At 48.3% G+C, this 17,181-nt stretch overlaps 1 pseudogene; it reads left to right on the top strand.

Moving 5' to 3' along the window:
- Window positions 1-9,836: 9,836 nt before the first annotated feature.
- Window positions 9,837-16,069, top strand: LOC147983751 (uncharacterized; annotated as a pseudogene).
- The last annotated feature ends 1,112 nt before the right edge of the window (window positions 16,070-17,181 follow it).

Raw genomic sequence — 17,181 nt, 5'->3', positions numbered from 1 at the left:
CGACGTTGTCAGCCACCGTATCCAGCACTGACAGAGCTCCAATGCAGCAACCGACAACTCCGGCGAAGCTCCAATGTAGCAACCGGTGACTCCGGCGAAGCTCCAATGCAACCCCGGCGGCTATGATGAAGCTCCAATTCAGCAACCGGTGACTCCGGCGAAGCTGCAATGCAACCCCGGCGACTACGATGAAGCTCCAATGCAGCAACCGGTGACTCCAACGAAGCTCCAATGTAGCAACCGGTGACTCCGGCGAAGCTCCAATGCAACCCCGGCGACTACGATGAAGCTCCAATGCAGCAACCGGTGACTCCGGCGAAGCTCCAATGTAGCAACCGGTGACTCCAGCGAAGCTCCAATGCAACCCCTGCGGCTACCACGAAGCTCCAATGCAGCAACCAGCGACTCCGGCGAAGCTCCAATGCAGCAACGGGTGACTCTGGCGAAGCTCCAATGCAACCCCAGCGTCTCCGGCGAAGCTCCAATGTAGCAACCGGCGACTCCGGCGAAGCTCCAATGCAGCAACCGGCGACCCCGGTGACGTATAACCATGTTGATGCCAGCACCGACGGCGTGATGAACTCCACTGCAGCCGGAGTTGAGGGAGATGCCCCCGTCGCAACAACAGCGGCAGGGCTTGCAGCAGCCATGCCACGGGCTAGTAGTAGTGCGCGATGGCCAACTCCCTAATAGTGACAGGAGCGGCAGCGCGTAAGTTTTCAGTTTGCTGGCGACGGAGCTCTCGGGGGCAGAAGAAAACAGAAGGAAGGAATGGGTGGACGAGGATAGAGGTAAGGCAAAGAGGAAAGCAACGTGGGGGTTGGGCCCATAGGCACGTGTCACCCAATGGAGGCGGCTTAAGCTTAGCTGAAATCAGCCGGATGAATTGAAACGTTTTCCTTGCATAATCTGTCCTACCACAATAATGATATGGAATAAAGAGTCACTGAATTTGCAATGTGAAGAACCATCAGATGGAATTGGGAACCACCATAACAAGAAGATGATGATAATGACATGAGTTTTCTCCTCTGTTACTTAAAACTTTTAATTTCCTTTGTTTCTGTCCACATTATGGAGGTCATTCCTCCGAGTTACGGACACATTTGTTTTTGTTGTGGCAAGTCCACTTGGAACAGAGAGACTGATAATCCTAGACTTATAGATTGCAACAAACGAACGATTTACAGGCCACTTAGGGATAATTAACCCCCGATGAATTTCATGGGGGTTGGGTCCTTTCTCTATCATTACTCGAGAGAGACAATACAGTCTCCTACTCGAATTATCTAGATCTACTTTGCACTCAGTCCTACAGATCACTACCGTCGCCACTACCCTCATCGTGTTCTATAGTTTTCTTGCGTTACTATTAACAATACCTTTTCATAATAGAGGGCATTATGGTCTTTTTTTAAAGTATGCTCACGTGAGGACACAAATACGCTGGGCGCAAGGCCACTTGTTTTTAAAAGCAAGTCATAAAAATCCTCCGGAGCTAGTTGGTGGGAGGAATCGAACTCCTGATCTCATCTCCCACATTACATTTCTTTTCCACTGAACTACGCTCTGGCTGGGATAAGCAGTTGGTGCAGCAAACCTTCAACACTGAAGATGCTGAGATAATCCTACAAATTCCAATCCAGGAGCACACTAGTGATTTCATCGCTTGGCATTATGACAAGAAAGGGTTATTTTCGGTGAAATCAGCTTATAAGGTGGCTTTGGACTGTGCAGAACAAGAATCGTCTCGGGGACAGGCATCTAGTACATCGAGTAATAATGAAGGTACAAATTTCAACTAGGGAAAACTTTGGGCCCTCCCCCTGCCAGGTAAGATCCTGCACTTCTTATAGGCACCTAGTTGTTACCACTAGTGCACTGCCGTTGTCCCAACCCCGTTTAGGGGTCTGTAACACCTTGTAAATCCTTCTCGATCTAATATATCGACACGCAAGTCTTTTGCGTGTTCGCAAAAAAAAGAATGAAACTAAAGCAAAGGGGTTTGGAAGTGGATACACGATGCTCAGTTTGCTTTAGATTTGATGAGGATGGAGGGCATTGCTTCCTGAAATGCAAATTTGTGAAAAAGATTTGGGGTTTATCCCAAATGGAACCTATCAGGCTGAATTTGTTGTTGTGCACAAATCCTCTATGTCTACTGGAAGAAGTGTTTCGGCTGAATGAGGAGGAATGTATGAAAGTGTGTATCTTACTTTGGTTAGTTTGGCATCAAAGAAACAAAGCCAATGCTGGAGATAAAATCAAATGCCCAGATGACATATTATCTTCTATTAATTACCATACTTATGAATATAGGAACCTGAAGCAGCGGAGGATGATCCCAAAGCAGACAAATATCCAAAAGTGGACTCCTCCACCAGGTGAGTTTTTGAAAGTAAATACTGATGGTGCATTTCACAAAGGAACGCATGCTGGAGGATGGGGGTTTACTGTAAGAGATGAGTATGGTATACTTTTAGCTGCAGGTGCAGGATGTTAGGAATGAGCAACTAAGCTTTACTGAGGGCCAAAGGCCATTACATATACATGTGTGTCGAAGTGCAGAAAACCCCTTATATAATGGGGATATACCGAAAAGGGACTATACACATCTAACACCCCCCTCAAACTCATGGTGGATCAACAACACTGAGTTTGGAGAGAAAAAAGGTATGCTGCGCTCGAGTCTGTGCCTTCATGAAGAAGTCAGCCAACTGTAACTCAGCGAGCACATAGTGAAGAGCGAGAGTCTGATCTTGCACAGCAGCACACACAAAATGGGCATCCACACCGATGTGCTTGGTGAGCTCATGCTTCACCGGGCCACGCGCAATACTGATAGCACCAGTACTGTCTGACAATAAGGGAGTTGAGGGAGTAGCATACACATCAAAATCCTCAAGTAACCAACGTAACTAGATTACCTCAGTCGTCAACATAGCCATGGCCCGCAACTCAGCCTCTGTACTCGAGCGAGAAACTGCAGTCTATTTCTTTGTCTTCCAAGCAATAAGAGGGCCACCAAGAAAGACACAGTAAGCAAATAGCGAGCGTCGATCAGAGGGATTACTAGCCTAGCTAGCATCAGAGTAGGCCTGGAGCTCAAGAGAACTGGAGCGAGGAAAGAAAAGGCGTTGAAAGATCGTGCCATGAAGATATCGTAGAACACGGAGGAGGTGACTATAGTGGATAGAGGTGGGGGCTGAAACAAATTGACTCGAGATGTGGATAGGATAAGAGATGTCAGGACGCATAACAGCAATATAGACAAGACTGCCAACGAGGTGACGATAGCGAGTGGGATTAGGAAGAGGGTCACCATCAGAGGCACGAAGCTGAACGTTGAGCTCCATAGGAGTCACAACAGTGCGCTCATCACCGAGAGGAGCGCGAGCAAGAAGATCTTTACTATATTTTTCTTGGGAGATGTAGAAGCCATCAGAGGTCGAGGAGATCTCAATCCCAAGAAAATAGCGAAGTGGACCAAGATCAGTCATGAGAAACTGGTCGCGAAGGCGAGCCTTAACAAAGTCAATGTACTTAGAGTCGTCACAAGTGATGATGATGTCATCAACATAGAGAAGGAGAAGAGTCCGACCACGAGGAGACGTGTGAAAAACAACGCGCGATCATGATCACTGGGCAAGAAACCAGCGGCAGTCACCACAGAGGCGAAGCGCTCAAACCAGACACGAGGGGCCTGTTTAAGACCATAGAGGGAGCGCCGAAGTCTACAGACCATACCATCAGGGGCATAGTACCCCGGTGGTGGCTGCATATAAACCTCCTCATGCAACTCGCCATTGAGAAAGGCGTTCTGGACATCAAGTTGAGAGATAGACCAATGACAAACAGAAGCCACAGCAAGGAGAGTGCGGACAGTGGTCATGTGGGCCATAGGAGTGAAAGTCTCATCCTAATCGCGTCCCTGCTCCTGCTGAAAACCACGGGCCACAAGACGAGCTTTGTAGCTCTCAAGAGAACCATCAGAGCGAATCTTAATCTTGTGGACCCACTTGCGGGTGATGGGACGAACACCGGAAGGGAGAGGAACCAAATCACATGTGCCTGAGCGCTCAAGGGCAGCAAGCTCTTCGGCCATCGCAAGTTGCCATTCAGGCTGAGTCATGGCAGTCCAATAGGAAGTGGGCTCAGCAAGAACAGAGATACCATACCGATCAGGAGAGTAGCGATCAGGCAGGGGGCGAGGCCGAGCACGGAGGTTATGAATCGGGGGAGGCGTGAAAGAAGGAGCACCAGAGGTGGAAGGCATGTTAGGAGAATCATCCTCAGAACAAGGGCAACGGGTATAGTGGAGAGGAAACGGTGAGAGAGGGCGACGGACGGGAGATGATGGTGGAGATGTGGAGGAGGAGGATGGGGAAGATGGTGTCGGTGGTGAAGAAGAAGGAATGAGAGGTGCAGGAGGAGGAAAGTGAAACATGAGGCACATAGCAGGGTGTATCAGGGAGAAGAAGAAAGGAAATATCGTCCACAGAGAAGCTCGAGGACGAAGGACGGGGGTAGTAAGAACGAGACTCCTCAAAAGTCACATCATACAAGGGCTCTATGGTGGAGTTTTGCTTCTGTAGTTATTCCTCCTCCGCTCCTGGTCCCTCCAGGAATCGGTCCGTCTCCGATTATGATTTGTGTACCAGTCTATCCGATTCCAGTACAACTCCACTGCAGCTCCCCCCGATAACTAAATCGGCGTTGCTAAAACTCATTCAGCTAAGAAATAAATTGGTCTCATTCACTTTTCTGCCCATCCGATCGCGCCCGCGTCGCGATTCATGTTTCGGGCTGGGAGGCGAGTTGTTTTGTTTGTCGGGCCGTAAGCGACACGAGGGTGAAGCGAGTTGTTTTGTTTGCGGGCTGGGCCTCCGCTTTTTTGTTTGTTTGTTTTTGGGCCGTGCTTTTTAGAATGCGAACGGTCTAAACCTGCTACTAAAGGTCCAACCGTGCTGCTGTTGTCCCTCTCCTCGCCACACTCTCCTCGCCTCTATTCCCCTTCACATCGGTTGTTCCCCTTCACATCTGATTTCAATCTAAGCATGGAACTACTCGGTGGGCTTCTGGCGAGAGAGATGGCAGGGGAGGACGGTGGAGTGAGTGTTCAACTCCTTTCTTGGTCCTTTTTTCAGATTCATTTTTTGCATTCTAGGGTTTGTTCTTCTGTTTTTGTTTGTTTTGAGGTAGTTGATCATTAACCTAGGGGGATGGGGTGGTGTTTTATGCGAGCGACATACATTAGGATGAATGTTTTAGAGAATGGAATGCTCATATTTTTTAGAGCGAAATTAAATGTTTTTTGATTGTACCCCTAGGTACAGATTCTGCCATGTATGTACTTGTGCATCTACATACAGGTGCTGATTAGTAATCAGATTAGATTTTAGAAGCCTCCTATAATTTTTGAATGGTATCGTATGCTCAACTTTTTTTAGATCCCCTATTTTTGTGGAAATGTATGCAGTAGATAGCACCCAGACTGCAGCCTATTTTCTGCTTATCTATGATACAGTTTGGTCCCTAGGCACTAATGTCATGTCTTTTTTGTTTTTGTGATGAAATCCTCTTATGTGTGCATCAAGTCTTCCATTTTTTTGTGTTATTTGCCCGCTCTGGTTCTGCTTCATTTTCAGTAGCTGCCTTCCACTCTGGTTTGTTGGTTGCCGGTATTTGCTTGTTCTGAATGCGCATCATTTCCATGTGTTTTCTGAACGAGCTCCTGCCGTGTCTACCTTTGTTAGTTGATTTGCTATATGCATTCCTTGACTTCTATGTTATTGAGGTGTCTCTCAACCAGGGTTGTATTTCTGTCTTATGAGTTGTGCTATAATTTTGGGTGCACATGTATGATTATGGCTTCTCTTTAGTTTATTTTCACCAGTCTTTTTTACTTTTTATGTTTGCTGTTTAGAATTGATATATTTGACTAGTTGCAGCTTGCTTGCGTTCTGTCTCTAGTTGATAGCTTGTAATTTAACCCTTTCCTGGAGCACTTGCTTGTGCATTTTAGGGTGCTTTTCATGGGTGTTTCAGCTTTTCCTGGAACCTTATGATACAGATGGTTCTCTAGCTAATAATATGACGATCAAATCCCCCAAGCATTCATGCATCCCATATTAACATGTCTGTTGTTTGAATAGATCTTTTTTCATTTTCTGAACCAAATCACAGCTCCTCCTTTTGTTGGTTGATTCCTGATAAACTTTCTTGGCTAGATGTGCCTTTCGCGTTGGACCCTTGGTATTGTTTCTGGACGAGCATGGTGCTTGTTGAGTGTCCTCTTTGTTAGTTGAGTGATGACAACTTTTTTTCCTAGGACTTCCCTGAAACTGTTTTACATCCTGAAGTTTGAAGCTTCTGCATTTTCTGAACTTGAATCTTTGCTGATGGCTTGGGTGAGTCTGAACAACTATTTTTCTGACTTTGATATATTGGATGGTTCCCAATTGATGCTAGAAGGATCGTAGGACTTTAAAAGCAGTAACTCTTTTACTGTTTTAGTTATGCAAGAATGTTTTTGTGAAATCGAAGTTCGACACATTTTTTGTTAGTTGATTCCTCTGAGTTGATACATTCTTTGACTCGGTAAAATAGTTTATGATAAACATAACTTCGTATTACTTTTATTTTTTTGACTCTTTTTTTGTTGGACTTGCCTGTGTTTTTTGATAGCTTAGTTCGGTGATGCCTAGAGCAAGAGGGAATGTCTGAATTTTTCTCATGAACAAGCTTTATGTTGCATTAATAAGTGCAAATATCAAGTGAAATTATAGGGATTTTCCAAATTTGTTTGACTAAAATAATACTATTTTTTTCTTCTTCTCAGGTTTTGTCTTGTGAGCTATGTGGGAACTTTTGCCATGGCGGTGCTGACAACAACTTCAAGATCGACATTCGTGATGAGTTCCTATCTAAAGCGGTAATCGGGCTGAAGTTTTTTTTGCATGTGCATTTTTTTTCTTTTTTGTTTGATATCCGCTTTTTGTTTAATAAAAATATGTCAATTTGTTCCATCATTTTTTTATCTCTTTTTAAAATGTCATTGTCAGCGATGCCAAGGGAAGAGTTTCTAGTATGAGTTGTACTATATTCAGTTCATTGGTTTACACTGTCAGATCATCGTTTGTTTCTTCTTCAGAATAGTTTGGTTGATTTCATTATTACTAGTTCTACAGTATCATAGTATTTTAATGATCGATTATCTCCAAAATAATCAGTTTCTTTTTTTTGGGGGGGGGGGGGGGGGAGATAATGAGTTAGTAGTTCGCGCCTTAATGTACTTTTTAGTTTGTTTCCTAGTGGTGCTGCATTTTTGTATGTTTTCTACCCTGATTGTACAAGTTACGGTCAGAATGCTTGTGTATTTTTGCGATGGATGGTTGCACTCTTTGTATTTAGTCATGTTTTTTTTATGTTATGTACAGTTTTTGTAATTATATTTTTCCTTTTTGTGTAGATTGTCCCATGCAATGCAAGAGTCCACGTCAATGGCGTTACCGGGGACTACATGCGTTTTGAAGCCTATGGACGCAAGTACACTGTTGACATTGTGAAGGGGGCACACAGGACCAGGATCAAAGGGAGTGGCTGGAAGAAATTTACTTCTGACTTTTCACTTCGGAAGGGTGCTGTCGTTATTTTTGACATGGACAAGCGTCCCCGGCAGGCATATGTTGTTGTTCACAATGTTGACTCGGACACAGTTGAAGGAAGCACTTCAGACGGTGATGCTAAATAAGAGATGATAGATGGAGACATGTCAGATGTGGATGAAGACGGTGACAACATAAAGATCGAGTATACAAGGGGTCTAACTCTGAATGATGCATAGTAGGACATTCTCAATGAACTTGTGCTCAGCTTCAAGTCCAAGTTTTTAGGAGTGTCTTTTGTACACTGTCTTACTACAACCGACACTCGGGTTGGACAAATGGTATGTTTTTGTTGTTTCTTTTTCTCTTTTTAAAATTTGCTTTATGTGTTTGCTTTTATTGTTTTATATGCATTTTTTGTTTTTTCTTAAATGCATGCAGTTTTTCTTGCGTTGCTTCAAGCTTGTTTTGTTTTCATGTTTTTTGTTTTTTGTTTTTTGTTCTGAAATACAGAAAGTGCCAGAGAGGGTTGCTACAAGCTTGAACATCCCTAAAGAAGGGCTGGCTGGGGTTCGTCTAAGCAGTGGGCAGGCAAAGACTCACGTTGAATACAACACGTCTACTGATGGACGTATAGCCTTCAACAAAAAGCAATGGAGGCGTTTCCTTTCAAAGACTCCCCTCGAGACCAATGACTGCATCTTCATGTTCTTCAAGGCCAGCAGCAAGTCTTGCATGAACGTTACCGTTGTCGTCAGCAAGCTTTAAGTTTCACTTTCTTTTCGAGGAGATATATTCCTAGTTATGTAGTATGCTGATGCAAAACATTGCTACCCGTCTTTTGTTTATGCGCTTGACAAGAACTAAGTAAACCCCCCTCCTCATTTTACGATGTTTTATTATTTATGTGTGTTTTCAAAACTATATGGAATATGCATTTGTCGTAATGATAAGTGTTGTTATATATTTTTCATCGGTATGTTTTTAGGAGTAAATAACGAGAATTGTGCAAGCAAGATTCAGAAGTTTCATTAAATTTTCATTGCTTTTTTTTGCAGGCACTAACCTGAGAACCAAAGAGAGAAGCTCCATAAGCATCAAAAATTGCTGCAATCAAGGTCAATACTTTTTTGTCAGGTATATGAAGGATGCAACACCTACAGAGAAAGCTCCATGTCTTTTTATCAGCAAATTTCTTTTTTTGTGTTTCCTTTTGTGATTTTTCATAACAATAACACTGAAGAATCAAAGTTCAAGATAGTTCAAGAACAGAAGGAGAAACCTAGATCTGGACGGGGGAAAGAGGTGCATACCCTGGTGAGTGCTTTGTGCCGTCTGATCTCTTCCTGCATCCATGTATAGCTTCTCTTCTCTTTCTCCTCCTTGTTTCTGCTTGCCTTCTTTGAGCAAATCAGTCCCTTTCATCTGCTCACATTGCTATTTTGGAGGGGAAAGCTTTGTCCCCTGGCGGCTGGGGTTGGAGGAGGAAGGAGGAGGAGTGGGTGGGTCGGGGGTGAGGGTTTGGGATTGGGGGCCGGGGGCATGTGCGATCAGGGGAAGAACAGGGAGGAACAAAAAGCAACACGGCTTTTTTGCTCCTGTACATCGGGGCCCAGGCTTATTTTTTCTTTCTTTTGCTTTTTTGTAAAGTAAAAACACTCTTTTTTTCAAACAGGCCCAACAATGGCAATCAAAACAAAAGATTAGGACAGTGCGGGCCTGCAAGGGAAACGGGCTGCCGCGCTCCAACAACCGAAACAAACAACAACAAAAAAAACAAGCAAAAAAATTGACAAGCAAAAGAGGCCCGTTATTGTTTTTTTTTACCAAGGAGAAGGACAGTGCGGGCGGGCCTGCGAGGGAAACGGGCTGGGACAAGAAAAGGCGATGTCATACATACTCACATGAATGAGACCATTTTATGTCTCATTCGAATGAGTTCCAGGCGCTCCTTTAAATAAATACTAGACAGTAGTCTTGGACCCTCTCGATGAGATGTCAGACGATGGTTTTCTTCAATCTTTGTTCGGCAAGTTCTATCACGAGTTCACGACGAGTCCCTGCGTCCTCCACTGGAAAAAAGTGGCGATGGGCAAGTGGAGGATGATTCCTCGGACCAGCACGAAGCCCTCGTCGACAACGCCGCGTACATGATCGACGAGTGCAACCACACCACCGCGCGCTGCCGAGATGCGACAGGGTTATCACCGTGGGAGGCGGCGAGGCGCCATGGGCTGGGTCGACCTCTGGCATGGCATGATCCTTTGTGACGTGCATGTCCCCTCTCCTACTGAGGAGGAGGAATTCCCTGGCCCTAGGCTGCTCCGCTACATACCGCTGCCGGAGCATGTTAGACTGTATATACATAGTCTTGTATAGGCCTTGTATTGTACCTCTTGGTACATCTATATAATGAGATAGCCACACCCCGTTTTAGGGTGTCGAGCCAGTTTCCCAAACCCTATGTTTTACATGGTATCAGTTTAGGTTACGATGTCTTCCGCTGCACCACCTCCCGCCGCCGCGCCGATCTCGACCGCCGCCGCCGCGCCGGCCCTTGCCCCGATGTCGCCCTTCATGGCCTCCCGCCCCCTCGCGATGACGTATGGTGCCGTGCCGCCGCCGCCCACTTCCCCGCAGGCTTCGGGGTCTCCGGACGCTCCAATCGTCCCGACCGAGCCCGCGGCGCTGCCGGCTGCTGGAGGCCCTCCTCCGCCGAGTCCGCACCCGTGGTGCGGTGCTCCCACACCATCCTATGGTGCGCCCCCGCCGCCGTCATCCTTCTGGCCGGGGTCGGCCTATGCTGCGCCGCCGCCGCAACCCTACACGGCGGTGCCGCATCCGCCGTCACCGCACCACTACTACCAGGCGCCGCCGCCATCCTATGGGGGCGCGGCCTCCTCGCCGTACGGAGCCCCTGCAGCGCCCGGCCAAGGTGCTTCGGCTGCTGCGGGTGCTGGCCCCTACGCCGCGCCGGGCACCTACGGTCCTCCTGCAGCACCCGGGCACGGCGCTTTGGTTGCCGCCTCTACCGGGTCCTACTCCTCCCCTGGCACCTATGCGATGATCCCTCGTCCAGAGATGGCCCTGTCCATGGATCCCTATGCCCCACTGGCGCAGGCGTACACTGCTCAAACCGCGGCGCCGCCGCCGTTTTATTTCTCGCACCTGCTGCCCGTGAAGCTCGCGCCGGACAACTACCTGTCATGGCGTGCTCAGGTCTTGCCTCAATCCACAGCCGCTACTTGGAGGGCTACGTCGACGGATCCATCCCGTGTCCACCCTCTCACCATCCGGCATATCACACGTGGGTGGCGCAGGATCAGGCTATTCTCTTTGCTATCCAGTCTTCGCTCACGCCGAGTGTTTCGTCGATGGTCATCGAGGCGTGAGCGGCCCTCCACACTAGTTTCGCCTCTCAGTCTCAGGCACGTGCTCACTCTATACGCACCGAGCTGGGTGAGACCAAGCTCGGCGATCTCAGCATCACGGAGTACTTCAACAAGATGACGAGCCTTGCCGACACCTTGGCCTCTATTGGTCAGCCGCTTCAGGACGAGGACTTCACCACTTTTGTGCTTAATGGGCTCGATGATGATTATGACAATCTCATTGAGAACATCCATGGTTGAGAGGATACGCTCCCGCGTCGTGAGCTCTATGCGCGCCTCCTTGGGCGTGAGCAGCGCATCAAGGCACGCCGTGTTTCCACTAGCTTCGCCTCTACCAACGCCGCCACACGCGGCAAACCTCAGAAGCCGGCCGCATCAGGTGGCAAACCACCGGCTTCCTCGTCGCAGGCCTCGCGGGGCAACGCGCCGACCATCACTGGAGGGAGTCGCCCAGTTGCTTGTTGTTCTAGTTGCGGTGCTCCTCAGGCTTGTCAGCTTTGTGGCATCGATCGTCACCTCGCCTCTTGCTGCCACAGACGCTACAAGCAAGACTTCCTTGGCCTTGGTAACAATGGAAAAGGGAATGATAAGCAGGCTGGAGCTGCTGTGATGGGGCACGAGCAAGGGCGCACCCAGTCCTACTCTCTTGATCCGACGTGGTATATGGATACAGGAGCGACGAATCATCTCACCAGCGAGATGGGAAGGCTCTCCACTCAGGAACCATATCGTGGACATGATCAAGTGCACACCACCAATGGAGCAGGTAGGCGCATCTCCCATGTTGGTCAGGCATCACTTCTTGCACACAATTTTCACAAACTGCATCTTTCCAATGTCCTTCGAGTTCCCTCTGCTACGCGTAGTTTGTTGTCTATTCCTCAACTTACTCATGATAACAATGTCCTTGCTGAGTTTCACCCTTTTCGTTTCTTTATCAAGAATCGGGACACGAGGGCCGTTCTGCTTAGTGGTCGTCTTCGCCATGGCTTATATGCACTTGACGCACCACCTGCATCTCCTAAGCCGTCTTCTCCTCTGGTGTTCAGTGGTGTTCGTGTGTCGCCTACGCACTGGCATGCGCGCCTTGGTCACCCTGTTGCTCCTATAGTTAGTCATGTGCTGCATCGCCATGAACTACTAGTTGTATCCAATAAAAGTGCTGAAACTATCTGTGATGCCTGTCAGCAGGGCAAGAGTCACCAACTACTTTTTTCAGAGTCTAGTCGTGTTGTGAAACATCCTCTTGAGCTTGTGTTTTCTGATGTATGGGGTCATGCCCAAACGTCTGTTAGTGGTCACAACTATTATGTTAGTTTCATTGATGCTTACAGTCGGTTTACTTGGCTATATCTTGTCAAGCGTAAATCTGATGTGTTTCATGTTTTTATTCAGTTCCAAGCGCATGTTGAGCGTCTCCTTAAGCACCAAATTATTCATGTTCAATCCGACTGGGGGGTGAATATCACAACCTCAACTCGTTTTTCAACAAGCTTGGGATCTCGCATCGCGTATCTTGTCCTCATACACATCAGCAAAACGGCACCGCTGAACGTAAGCATCGTCATCTTGTAGAGACTGGACTTACTTTACTAGCTCATGCCTCCGTCCCGTTTCGGTTCTGGAGTGATGCTTTTTCCACTGCCTGTTTCTTGATAAATAGGCTTCCCTCACGACTACTGAAAATGAAAACCCCCCTTGAACTCTTGCTCAATGATATCCCAGACTACACGTTTCTCAAAGTGTTTGGGTGCGCGTGTTGGCCGCACTTGCGGCCGTACAACAAGCGTAAGTTAGAGTTTTGGTCTAAGAAGTATGTCTTTCTTGGGTACAGTTCTCTCTATAAAGGGTACAAGTGTCTTCATGTTCCCACCAATCGTGTCTACATTTCTCGTGACGTCGTGTTTGATGAGAATGTTTTCCCGTTTCGTGCTCTTCCGAACCACTCTACCATTAGTTTACCACCTGTGCACTCCGCTACACCTTCGCCTGATCAATTTGTGGATGTTGCAAATGCTCCTGTGTTGCTTCCTAACCGTGTTGCAGGTATTGGACATGGTGCCTGTCTTGAACTCCTGGATGATGAGGCTATGAACAACACTCACGATGGTCATGATGATCCGGTGCATGGCCCATGAATGGCGGGTCGTGCCCGCCAGCCCGATGCATCCACAGCCGACCCGCGGGCGTCGGCTGCGCCCGCCTCGCCCGCGCCGCCGCCAGGCTCACCTGCCCCGTCGCCTGGCTCGCCCGCCCCATCGCCCGGCTCGCCTGGCTTGCCCGCCACGCCGCTGGCGTCACCCTTGCCTGGCCCAGTGGCAGGTGGCCCAACAACCGCTGGCCCAGCGGCCACGGCAGCTACACCGGCCAGCCCCGCCTTAGCCAGCTCGGATCCTCGCGAGCCGGCCTTGTCGTCGGCTGGGCTCGGCAGCCCCGTCTCGGCCACGTCGTCCGGCGCTGAGTCTGATGACTCTGGCTCCTCCAGCCCCGGATCGGTCTCACCTTCGTCTCCTGTGGCAAGCCCCGTGTTGCCGGCGCCGCCTGCTGTGGTCTCTCATCGACCACACACACATAGCCGGTCTGGTGTTTTTTGCCCCAAGGAACGCACAGACGGGACTGTGGCGTGGCTTGTCGCATGTGTTGCTCATGCTGCTGCGGATCCGATGGCTGAGCCGCGTCATTTTCAGGCCGCATTGGGTATCCCTCACTGGCGTGCTGCGATGGAGCAGGAATTTCAGGCTTTGCTGAAAAATGGCACTTGGCAACTTGTTCCTCCGGTCTCTGGTCTCAACATCATTGACTCCAAGTGGGTGTTTAAAGTAAAACGACATGTAGATGGTTCGATTGAGCGCTATAAGGCACGACTAGTTGCCAAGGGTTTCAAGCAGAGGTATGGTCTTGATTATGAAGACACGTTCAGTCCAGTTATCAAGCCTACTACCATTCGTATATTGTTGTCTCTTGCTATTACTCGTGGTTGGCCTCTTCGTCAGCTTGACGTACAAAATGCCTTCCTCCATGGAGTTCTTGAGGAAGAGGTTTATATGTGCCAACCACAGGCTTTGTTGATCCTACACGTCCGCATCATCTCTGTCGTGTGGTCAAGGCATTGTATGGACTTAAACAGGCGCCTCGTGCGTGGCATGCACGCCTTGGTTCTGTTCTCCAGGCTCTTGGGTTAATTCCCTCCATTGCTGACACATCACTGTTCCTCCTTCAGCGTCCTGAGGTGACGATGTATCTATTGGTTTATGTTGATGATATCATCCTTGTCAGTTCTTCTGATGCTGCTGCTGATCGCCTTGTGTCCGCATTGAGTGAGGAGTTTGCTGTCAAGGACTTGGGTGCTCTTCATTACTTCCTTGGTTTGGAGGTATCACGGTCCTCTACTGGGTTGACTCTGACTCAGAAAAAGTATTCTATGGATTTGTTGCGCCGTGCTGTGATGCTCAAATGCAAACATGCTATCACTCCGATGTCTGTGACTGATCGGTTGTCTGCCCTTGATGGAGATCTTCTTTCTGCTGATGACGCCACTGAGTATCGCAGTCTTGTTGGTGGTCTGCAATATCTCACTATCACCAGGCCTGATGTCTCTTATGCAGTCAACCGTGTGTGCCAGTACCTTCATGCACCTCGTGCCACTCATCTCTCGGCAGTTAAGCGCATCTTGCGATATGTCTGTTCCACTCCTTCGTATGGTCTGCTTCTTCAGTCTGCACCGTCTTCTGAACTTCGGCTTTCTCTGATGCGGATTGGGCTGGAAGTCCTGATGATCGGCGATCCACAGGGGGATATGCAGTGTTCTTTGGTCCTAATTTGATCGCCTGGAATGCTCGCAAGCAAGCCACCGTGTCTCGTAGCAGTACTGAAGCTGAGTATAAAGCAGTTGCTGATGCTACCGCTGAGATCATATGGGTACAGTCTTTATTGCGGGAGTTGAGAATCTCTCCAGGTCATCCTCCAGTTCTGTGGTGTGATAACATTGGTGCTACATACCTTTCATCTAATCTGGTGTTTCATGCCAGGACGAAACACATTGAGGTTGACTATCATTTTGTTCGGGAACGTGTTGCACAGAGACTACTTTGTATCAAGTTCATCTCCTCAAAATATCAACTTGCTGACATCTTCACGAAGCCTCTTCCACAACCACAGTTTGTAGGCTGTAGGCGCAATCTTAACTTACTTTGTACTTCAGGCTATAGTTAAGATTGAGGGAGGGTGTTAGACTGTATATACGTAGTCTTGTATAGGCCTTGTATTATACCTCTTGGTACATCTATATAATGAGATAGCCACACCCCGTTTTAGGGTGTCGAGCCAGTTTCCCAAACCCTATGTTTTACAGAGCCAATGCAGCCGGACAACGACCTCCGTTTTCATGCCCTCTCGTCCTTCTTCCGGGACATCGCCGTCGTGAACGGCCGGATCAAGTTCGTCGACCTTCAGCTCCATGCCAGCCCGGGCTCGCGTACCCCGAATGGTTGGACGGCCGTCACATGGGGTGTGGTGCCTGGTGATTCGAGTTTCACCAAGGACAGAGAACTGAATTCCCGTGATATGGACAACCCCATGGAGCCGTTCCGGTTTGTTGCTCACCTCATGCTCAGCTCCCATGATGAAGATGTCCTCTAACTGATGACCAAGACCGGCATGGATGACAGTGTGTCACAGGTGATTGCCGTTAACATGAAGAACAAGAAGCTGGAGCGTGCCGCAAAATACACGACACAAAGAGAAGCTTGTATGGACTTCGCGTACACGCGCACTACCATCTCCAACTTTCTCGCTCGAGGTAACTCTACATTTTCACCACTCTCTAATAGGATGCACATTTTTCAACTATGTCCCACTTAGTAGGCTGAGTATTGATTGTTTATGTTTATAAGTCTACGTCGCACCGGCAGTTTGAATGTTGATTGTTTGATTTTTAGACTTGTCTTTTCCAAACTAATACTAGTACATGGCGTCGGGCTTTGGTTTGTGCAGATCAGATTCAAAGGGCAACGCAAAGCGGCCAGGGCCGACGTTGCAGGGATCCTTTGGGAAGAAGCTGCCTGCGACTAGTGGCGGATCCAGGATTGGAGCAAGCCCTGGGCCCAAATTTTTTTTTCATCGCCAGAGAAAAACTAATGTCCATCAAGCTATAGCTACCTCAAAAGAATACCTCAAATACGACTCAATTGCACCAAAAATTGAGAATTTACTCCACGCTTAGGGATACAGCAAAATAGATAAAAAGATGACAAAAACTACGAACAGTACATGCAGTAAAAAGAATACCAAATCAATGGTGTGCTTTATCAGTGTCTTTCATAACTTGATCAACGGTGGAAGAAGAGCCAGCATCTTAGAGAAATCAAAAAGAAATTTCATAAATCATAAGAGAAGACATAAACATCAAGTAAAACAACTAAGTTAGTTGAACTAACATTGTACAAAGCTGAAAACTTACTACAACAGCGAGGTACAAAATGAAATGAAATTGATATTAACAATAGCAACAGCAACATTCATATTCAAATACAATTCAAGTGAAATTGAATGTTTGACAGCAGCAGCAACCATAAGCAGCAGTAGCAAATCCAAACATTATAGCAGATAAAAAAATGTCGAATCTTTAAAGTTTCTATCTACAGCAGGTCAGCACTCAGGCTCAGCAGCAACCATTACTAATGTCCCCCCTGAATCCGGGGCTGCATGGCGGAGAGCAGGAGAGGCCGGAGCCTGGACAAAGCAAAGCGGGCGAGGGCGCGAGGCGGCGAGCACCGGAGCAACAGGGGACCGGGGCCAGGCTGGGCGAGCGATGGAGCCAGGGGAGCGGCCGGGCGGCGGACCGATGGATCAGGCGAGCGGCGAAGCAAAGGAGCGCTGGATCAGAGGGCAGGCGGTGGCGGCTGGCTCACTGCCTCGCTCCATAGGGCGTGCGTCTAGAGGTTTTTTTAGGGGTGCGTGCGTCTAGAGGTCGGGGTGTGCTGCAGCTCCTGCCGTCCTCGCTCGCTCCTGGGCTATCCGGATGTGGAGATGGAGAAGATGGCCTGGGCCTTGGCTGTGTGTTGGGCTAAGCCCCGGGCCCGTTCAAAAAAATGGCTATATAATAACAAAAAAATTGACCCGCCCCGGGCCTGGGCCCTGGGGGCCTGGGCCCCAGATCCGCCCCTGCCTGCGAGCAATGCCAG

This window comes from Triticum urartu, chromosome 2A, assembly GCF_056163025.1.
Source record: "Triticum urartu cultivar PI428250 chromosome 2A, HENAU_Tu73, whole genome shotgun sequence".
Taxonomy (NCBI): domain Eukaryota; kingdom Viridiplantae; phylum Streptophyta; class Magnoliopsida; order Poales; family Poaceae; genus Triticum; species Triticum urartu.
Note: the sequence above shows the minus strand (reverse complement) of the source record. Positions and strands in the feature narration are given on the sequence as shown.